This window comes from Phalacrocorax aristotelis, chromosome W (genome assembly GCF_949628215.1).
Source record: "Phalacrocorax aristotelis chromosome W, bGulAri2.1, whole genome shotgun sequence".
Lineage (NCBI taxonomy): Eukaryota > Metazoa > Chordata > Aves > Suliformes > Phalacrocoracidae > Phalacrocorax > Phalacrocorax aristotelis.
The window spans coordinates 21,234,412-21,243,944 of record NC_134310.1 but is presented as its reverse complement, the minus strand read 5'-3'; the positions used below and the strand labels follow the sequence as shown (position 1 = coordinate 21,243,944).

The 9,533-nt window shown below is 46.3% G+C and overlaps 1 long non-coding RNA gene across 1 annotated transcript in view; it reads left to right on the top strand.

Annotated features, from left to right (window-relative positions):
• The first annotated feature begins 5,665 nt into the window (after nucleotides 1-5,665).
• Nucleotides 5,666-9,533, top strand: part of LOC142049655 (uncharacterized) — a 923,484-nt gene continuing 919,616 nt past the window's right edge. The window contains exon 1 of the long non-coding RNA XR_012657814.1: nucleotides 5,666-5,848. This is a non-coding gene — a long non-coding RNA (uncharacterized LOC142049655). The remainder of the gene's footprint in view (nucleotides 5,849-9,533) is intronic.

Below are 9,533 nucleotides of genomic sequence, written 5' to 3'. Positions count from 1 at the left end.
GACAATGCCCTCAGAGGTATGGTGTGAATTTGGGGCTGTGCTGTGCAGGGACAGGAGTTGGACTTGATGATCCTTGTGGGTCCCTTTCAACTCAGGACGTTCTATGATTCTAACTTCCCAATACTTATACTCCAAGGCCAATAACCCATAGTTTCATAGTTTGTTTTATGGTAGGATAGTTCAGTTGGAAGGGACCTACAACGATCATCCAGTCCAACTGCCTGACCACTTCAGGGCTGACCAAAACGTAAAGCATCTTAAGGGCATTGTCCAAATGCATTTTAAACACCAATAGGCATGGAGCATCAACCAACTCTCTAGGAAGCTTGTTCCAGTGTTTCACTACCCTCTCAGTAAAGAAATGTTTTCTAAACTCTGGTCTGAACCTCCCCTAATGCAGCTTTGAACTATTCCCATGTGTCCTGTCACTGGATACCAGGGAGAAGAGATCAGCACCTCCTTCTCCACTTCCCCTCCTACAGGAAGCTGTAGAGAGCAATGAGGTCTCTCCTCAGTCTCCCTTTCTCCAAACTAGACAAACCCAGAGTCCTCAGCTGCTCCTCATAGGACATGCTTTCCAGCCCTTTCACCAGCTTTGTTGCCCTCCTCTGGATGCATTCAAGTACCTTAACATCCTTTTTAAATCATGGGGCCTCACCATTGCTAAGTACAGCAGGATAATCACCTCTTTTGACTGGCTGGTTATACTGTGTTTGATGGACCCCACAATGTTGTTTGTCCTCTTGGCTGCCAGGGTACACTGCTGACTCATGTTGAGCCTACTGTCAACCAGCACCCCCAGATTCCTTTCTGCAGTGCTGCTCTCCAGCCACTCTTCTCCCAGTCTATGCTTGTGTCCAGTATTACTCCATCCCAGGTGCAGAATCCAGCATTTGTTCTCGGTAAATTTCATGCCATTGATGATTGCCCAATGCTCCCATTTATACAGATCTCTCTGCAAGGCCTCTTGTCCCTCAAGAGAGTCAACAGCACCTCCCAGCTTAGTATTGTCAGCAAACTTACTAATGGTGCATTTAACTCCTGCATCCAGATCATTGATAAAAATATTGAACAGAACTGGCCTTAGAATTGAGCCCTGAGGAACACTGCTGGTGACTGGTCGCCAGCCAGATGTAGCCCTGTTGCATCCCAACCTGAGAGGAGGAGGGAGAGCGACCAAGGTTCTAATGATCCCCTTGGACTAAATTAAGGTGAAAGGACACCAGGCAATCAATTAAACATTTTATTTCAATGCAGAAGTAACTTGAATGTGAAAAGGCAACTCGAACTTGAAAATATGGAAAAGCGCTGACAGTGGGGGTTTTTATTAAGAATATTTGTAAAAGTAGAAGATGAAAAGAAAGGAGAAGGGGAGGGTGGCAAGAGAGAGAAAGAGAGAGGGAGGTATCACCACCGTTGGATCCAGTGCCAATGATGACAGACGTGACGATCCTCCAATGGTGGGTGTGCACCAGTATTTTTGTTGTAGTGTCTTTTATAGTCTAAGCCCTGTCTTCAGTTATGCCACTTGTGAGTTTATATAGCTTATATGGTTCTTGTTTCATGCTCTTCTGTGCAGGAGCCATTGTTAAGGGTGGTTGCAAGGGATGGTTGTGAGGGGTCTTTTGGGCAGTTATAAGCCCCTTCCTCAAATAAACTTTGTATGACCTCTGCAAGTTGCTGTGTGAGGCACAGCAGAACCTGGGACTGTGCATCCTCTGACGCACCCTGCATGCCGTGTCCATCAGTTTCCTGCCTGCAGTTTGCTACATCCCACTTTACAACAACGTTTGAGACATTGTGGTTTAGCCCCAGTCAGTAACTAAATACCACACAGCTGCTCGCTCACTCACTCCCCCAACCCAGTGTGGGATGGAGGAGAGAATCAGAAGGGTGAAAGTAAGAAAGCTCGTAGGTTGAGATAAGAACAGTTTAATAATTGAAATAAAACAGTAATAATATTAATAATAGTAATATAATGAAAAAGAAAATAATGAGAGAGAAAGGAAGAGATGAAACCTCGGGAGGAGGAAAAAAACCCAAACAACAAGTGATGCAACCACTCACCACCCACTGACCGACACTGCTGGTCCCTGAGCCGTGATTGCTGCCTGCACCCAGCCAGCTCCCCCCAATTAATATACTGGGCATGATGTCACATGATATGGAATATCCCTTTGGCCAGTTTGGATCTGCTCTCTTAGCTGTACCGCCTCCCCTCCCGGCTTCTTCTGCACCTGGCAGAGCATGGGAAGCTAGAAAAGTCCTTGACTGCTTGTGCTGGTTTTGGCTGAGAAGGGGTTAATTCTCCTCACTGTGGGGGTCGGCTACCTTTCCAGCTTCCCGCGCTCTGCCGCGTGGTGGGGGGGGCTGGAAGGGGCAGGGCCGTGGTGGGGGCGGCTGACCCCGACTGGCCAATGGCACGTTCATTCCATACCATGTGACACCATGACCAGTATATTAAGGGGGGCAGGTGGTGCCGGGTCGGCGGATGGCTGTGGTGTGTGTGGTTTGTTTCGGCGGTTCGTTCCCCTTCCCCCAACCTTCCCCGCTCCCCGGGGCTTTGCGCCTCTCGTTGTTCTCCTTTACATTGCATTTCTGTTGTTTCTTTTAATTTTAATTATTAAACTGTTCTTATCCCGACCCACGAGCGTTACCCTTCTGATTCTCTCCCCCATCTACCGGTGGGGGAGTGAGCGAGCGACTGTGTGGCGCTGAGCTGCCGGCTAAACCACGACATAAGTACAAGCACTACCCAGCAACAACTAAAACATCAGTGTGTTATGAACATTATTTTCATAGTAAGTCCAAAGCACAGCACTATGTCAGCTGCACTGAAGGAAATTAACTCTATCCCAGCTAAAACCATTACAGACATTAACTCTTTCAGTCCCTCACAAGCCCCATTCACTATAACTCTTTGAGCCCTGCTCTTCAGCCAGTTCTTTGCCCAGCACACTGTGTACTTGCTCATCTCCCAGTTGGACAACTTGTCCAGAAGGATGCTGTGAGGGACAGCATCAAAAACCTTACTAAAATCCAGAAAAACTACATCCACCGCCTTCCTTTCATCTACTAGGCAGATATTACAATTTCAGTGTCCACAAATGGAAAGTCACTGTTCCTGCAGTCATGGTCCTCCAACTCAGAAGACCAGTCAGCCCAAGGTCTATCATTATTATTAAAGACTGAGGCAAAAAATCCCACTGAACCACCGTTGAAACCACTGAACCACTTTTTCTTCACCCCTATTTGTCAGGAGTCTAAGAGGGCATATTTCCTAGTTGCCTCACTGAGGACTTGTACATCTTCAGTTGTTTCTTTCCACTATCAGAAACAGTGAGACAGTAAAAACTCTTAATTCAGCAACAAGGAAAGCAGGTATTACATTAAGAAATACCAGTCATGGATAAAATTTTTTATGTTCTCTGTCCTATATTTTTTTTTTCAAAAGAATTATGAGAACCTCCGTTGTTTGTTCTAATGCTAACAAAAAGACCCAAAACAACACACATACCACATCACTGATTTCAATGCTTTATACTGCAAACAGTATTTTAACAATTTGGTGAGGATTTTGAGAGACTAAATTCTACCAATATCAATTACCACAGAAGTTCCTGGAAGAAAAGCACAGTCACCTCCTGTATTACATTTATGTGGCAAGGTTTTGCTAGTGGACGGGGTCTGCAGGAGTGGCTTCTGTGAGAAGACACCAAAAGCTGCCTGCATGTTGGACAGAGACAGTTTCAGCCAGCTCCAAGATGGACCCACCGCTAGCCAAAGCTGAGCCAATCAGTGATGTTGGTAGCACCTCTGTGACAACATATTTAAGAAAGGGTCAAAAACGTTGCACAACAGCAACTGGGAGATTAGAGTGAGAATATGTGAGAGAAAACTATGCAGACACCAAGGTCAGTGAAGAAGGAGGGGAAGTGTGGCGATTCACGACACGGACTCTGTATTCATGCACAAGCAAAGCCGAAGTCATTTATTAACAAAAGATCAGCCTTAAAATAGTCTGCCTCCTGAGCTAGTATTTTTCCCTTCTCGCCACCTCTGAATGTGTTCTATCACACTAGCTCCATATATGGTATAAGCATAGATAAGTGCGCTCTCCTGCTTCAGTGCTCCAGCTGTGCCCCTGACCTTCTGTCCCGCATATCAAGGCCTCAGTTCTGTGTTTTTGTGGGTTGTTTTTCTATCCCACGGCTTGCATCCAATAAGGGCGACGAGATCTCCGGTGCTGTCATGGGAGGCCACATTCACTTACTCCACAGGGAAGGAGGTGCTCCAGGGGCCAGAGCAGAGATTCCCCTGCAGCCTGTGGTGAAGACCATGGTGAATCAGGTTGTCCCCCTGCAGCCCATGGAGGACCCTACCCCACAGCAGGTTGATGTGTCCTGAAGGAAGCTGCAGCCTATGGAAAGCCCACAATGTAGCAGGCTCCTGGCAGGAACTGTGGCCCCATGGAGAGGAGCCCAGGCAGGAGCAGGTTTTCTGGCAGGATCTGTGACCCCATGGGGGACCCAGGCTGGAACAGTCCATTCCTGAAGGACTACACCCTGTGGAAAGTGCCCATGCTGGAGCAGTTTGTGAAGAACTGCAGCTCATGGGAAGGACCCACTGTTGGAGAAGGTTAGGAAGGACTGTGTCCTGTGGGAGGGACCCCAAGCTGGAGCAAGGGAAGAGCATTAGGAGGAAGGAGCAGCAGAGACAAAGCATTATGAACTGACCACAACCCCCATTCCCCTGCACTGCTCAGGAGGAGGAGGTAGAAGAGGCCATGCTCAGTATATAAAGCTGGGGGAAGACAGAAAGTGGGGGATGTTCAGAGCTATGGTGTTTGTCCTACCAAGTAACCATTACTTGTGATGGAGCCCTGCTTTCCTGGAGATGGCTGAATGGCTGTCTGCCAATGGGAAGTAGTGAATTAATTCCTTGTTTTGCTTTGCTTCTGCGCGCAGCTTTTCCTTTACCTATTAAACTGCCTTTATCTCAAACCATGAGTTGCCTCACTTTTCCTCTTCCGATTCTCTCCCCATCCCACCAGGAGGGAGGGAGTGAGCGAGCGGCTGCATGGTGCTTGGTTGCTGACTGGGGCTAAACCACAACAGTCCTGTTTGGCGCCCAACGTGGGTCATGAAGGGTTTGAGATAATGACAGATTTGATTGGAATGTGCTAGATTGATTTTATAGCTGTTATTGCTGTTTAGCTATTAATCGGCAGACTTCTGTGCTTGCTATGTGGCTTGCCTACCTTACTGTATATATATATATATATACTGTATGCCTTAAACTCTAGTGCTCCTTAGTGGCTGCTTTTTGCTTTTGCTGCTTGCTGTACTGCTGTACTGCTTTTAACCATACTCTGCTGTGCCTGGGAACATTTTGATAGGACAAGGGGCAATGGGCACAAGTTGAAACACAGGAAGTTCCACCTCAATATGAGAAAAAACTTCTTTACTGTGAGGGTGACAGAGCAGTGGAACAGGCTGCCCAGAGAGGTTGTGGAGTCCCCTTCCCTGGAGACATTCAAAACCCACCTGGACGCAGTCCTGTGCCCCCTGCTCTAGGTGTATCTGCTCAAGCAGGAGGGTTGGACAAGACAGTCTCCAGAGGTCCCTTCCAACCCCTACCATTTTGTGGTTCTGTGATAACAGCAATGGCCAGGTGCCTGGGCTGGCAGATGGCCGGGGCCCCGCTGCTGTTTCTGTCCTGCTGTACTAGACAGGCTGGAACTCCAGTGTGAACTCGAGTCAAAGGGGCTGTGACATGTGGATGAGTCTATGTGGGAGCAGGACACCCCAAAGCATCTGTGGCTGTGTATAAGCCCATGCCAGAGCAGGTATATATCAAAGTATCTGTGGCCTTGGTTATATCTCTGCCACAGCAGGTATGCCTCTGAGGGAATTGTGGCCCAAGGATAAGTGCATGCTGCAGCAGGTATACCTTGAAGCATCAGTGGCTGTGCATGAGGTCATGCTGGTGCACCTCAAAGCATGTGGCCATGGCTAAGCCCTCAATAGAGCAGGTACACACCTGGCGGGATTGCAGCCATGGGTAAGGCCATGTTGGAACATGTTTACTTCTGAAGGGACTGTGGCTGTAGGTAAGGCCATGCTGGAGGAATTGTGGGCCATGGAGAAGGCCACTCTGGAACAGGTGCACCTCGAGGTGACTGTGGCTGTGGATAACTCTATGTCACATCAGGTATACCCCTGGAGAGACTGTGGCTCATAGATAAGGCTCCACTTGGAGCAGGTATGAACCTAAGGGACTGCAGTCTGTGCATAAGTCCAAGCCGAAGCAGGTACAAGGGGAGGAGTTCATTGCAATGTTAAACCCGATGGCCTCGCCCAAAGGGGCCAGGGGTGGAGATTGTAATGGATATACCTTTAAATTGTTGTAACCTGTGATTTGAGTTGCATGTTATAGGAAGTAATACAACAGGAACCACCTGAACCAATGGAGGACAAGCCTTACAAGAGGCAGAGCAAGTGCAGCAGTGACCCAACCTGAGCTGGCTTTGGTGCCCAGTAACTCCATGCAGCACACTACCTCTCCTGCCCTGAGTGACCACCAGAACAGATGGAGCCCAGTCATGGACTAAATGAAGTCAGCAGACATTTTGTGGACATTTGTGGACCCTCTACAAGCATTTTACAGGGGTGGTCCATAGACTAAGGGAATGATAAATTATATCTGTGTATTACATCAAAGGATGGGAAGGGGGTGGTGGGTAATGAGGTTGTATTGGATAGTGTGGGACCTCAATGTGACATAATTGGTATAGAATAAGGGGTGGAAAATATGTTGGTTTTGGCTGGGATAGAGTTAATTTTCTTCATAGTAGCTAGTATGGGTCTCTGTTTTGGATTTGTGCTGGAAACAGTGGTGATAATGCGGAGATGTTTTAGTTGTTGCTAAGTAGCGCTTACACTGGTCAAGGACTTTTTCAGCTCCCCATGCTCTGCCAGGTGCACAAGAAACTGGGAGGGGACACAGCCAGGACAGCTGACCCAAACTGACCAATGGGATATTCCATACCATATGACATCATGCTCAGTATATAAAGCTGGGGGAAGAAGAAGGAAGGGGGGGGGGATGTTCAGAGTTATGACATTTGTCATACCAAGTAACTGTTACATGTGATGGAGCCCTGCTTTCCTGGAGATGGCTGAACACCTGCCTGCTCATGGGAAGTAGTGAATGAATGCCTTGTTTTGCTTTGCTTCCACACACAGCTTTTGTTTTACCTATTGAACTGTCTTTATCTCAACCCAGGAGTTTCCTTACTTTTACTCTTCTGATTCTCTCCCCTGTTCCACCGGGGGGAGTGAGCAAGCAGATGTGTGGTGCTTGGTTGCTGACTGTGGCTAAACCACGATATACAATAAATTGGCAATAAATTAAATTAATCTTCCCCAAGTCGAGTCTGTTTTGCCCTTGACAGTAATTGGTGAGTGACCTTCCTGTCCTTATCTCACCCCACGAGCTTTTCCATCATATTTTCTCCCCATCCTGTTGAGATCCAGCTTGGTGGGCACCTGGCAGCTAGCCAAGGTCAACCCACCACAGTACCTCGACCATTAATGGTAACTCAAGCACTAGATAAGACAATAAGATGCTGTGGTGGAAAAAAACCCCAAGAAACAAACAAACCCCACCGCAAACCCCAAGCAAGCAAACACTTACAAAAGAACCCAGTGGCACGTGCTGGGGGAAAAAAACAATTCTTAAGATGTCATAAAGTTTATAACAAAGAGTATATCCAAAGACAGTTATGAATCTTGTCTAAGCAATTTAAGAATTCACCACTACCTTGTTCTGAGAGTTAACAGCACAGACCATACAAGTCCTTCTTGTCCGCTCCAACCCAGAAGAATTTAAAATCATTAAAATTTTATGTAAAAGGCAATTTAGGCCATCCTGGCTGATTTAGCACTGAACAGAACTTCATCTGCTCCAGAAGCAATGAAAGACTTGTCACCGAAATCGGGAATAAACCTCGTAACACCAATGTAGTGGTAAAAGGCAGGCATTCTTTATTTGTGGCGCCGGATGCACGGGGGATCGCTCCTCCTAATGTGCATACCTTACACACCTTTCCCATGTGATTTATATAGACCAAAAATATACATATTCATCTTATCTATACATATTCAATATTATTCTCTTTGGTGACTGGAACAAACTTGCTCGCTTCACGTGTAAATTATTGCACAGGCTCAGTTGTCCTTTCCCATTGTTCTCTTTTGAGTAGGTGGTATTACTTGGGTAGGTGGTCCCTGAGTTGGTGGTCGCGATCTCCCCCTGCTGGAATTACCTTTTACCTACTTGACTCTTAATCTTGGCAGTCCTGGCCAGTTTTCTCAGTCCACTGCACGAAACCACATTTTGTCATCCTCTTCTGACAGAAGCACATTGTCTATTGTTTCGTTCACATTAATGATTACCTAGGGACTAAAATACAGATCAGTGAATATACTGATTTGTAAACTCCATGTCCCCAGACTTAATGTCCAGTTGGATAGGGCTGTACAAGGAGTATAGCAACATCCATCGTTGGTTAATTCCATCACTCTGGTTACAGACTGAAGCTCTGGAACAGGCTACACCTCTCCACCCCCATCCTTATTGCTGCCAAGAAACCAACCCTGAGGCTCTAGCTGGATGAACACCTTCAGCTGTCACTGCTAGCAAAAGACACAATCCTATCTTTCCCCGAATTTTCTTTTCCTGAATTTTCTTCTGGTGCAGCTGTTTGCAGATCCCATGGTTAACTACACTGGAAAACTACTCCAGCTGAAAAACAGCTCTGCAAAGGGGGAGGGAGGGAAAGAATGTTACTTTTCAGCTGAACCAATGCCTTCCAGTTTACTACAATCACCTATGCCTGCAAAGGTATGGTATAGCAAAAAGATGGGCAGCAATGGAGCACCTTCTCTTGTTAACAGAACCAGAGAGTTTGTGAAACTGATGATGGATGATTAAAGGATGAATGCAAAAGAATGCTAAGAACTGATAAGGAATTAGTAAAAGCTAACACAATGACACTGAAGAAACAACATTGTAAGACCAAGATAAGGGAAGCATCTGCTGACCCACCAGCTGTTGAAACTAGCTGCCCAAAAGTAACCTATATTCATTTAAACACAATTATCATGTTAAAAAACACACCCCTAAGTGACTAAAAGTAACTGACCCACCTCCTTGCTTGCAAGCATGTGTGGTTAAATAAAAAGGTAATATGCCTTTAAGATGAGTATGTAACACAATGAACCAATCAGAATGTAACATATAACATTTTTGTCTTTATGACTGTATATAAACTCCATAATACAAAGAGGTGTGCTAGCTTTGCGGAATTATCACCTAGCACCCATCTCTGCGCAGACATGCAATAAACATATCTCGACTGTGTGTGTGAATTGGCTCATTGCACACCAGGTAAACGAACCCTGACTTTGGGACAACAAAAACCACAGTTTAACATTTCCCAAAGATTACTTACCAAGAGCACACACCAA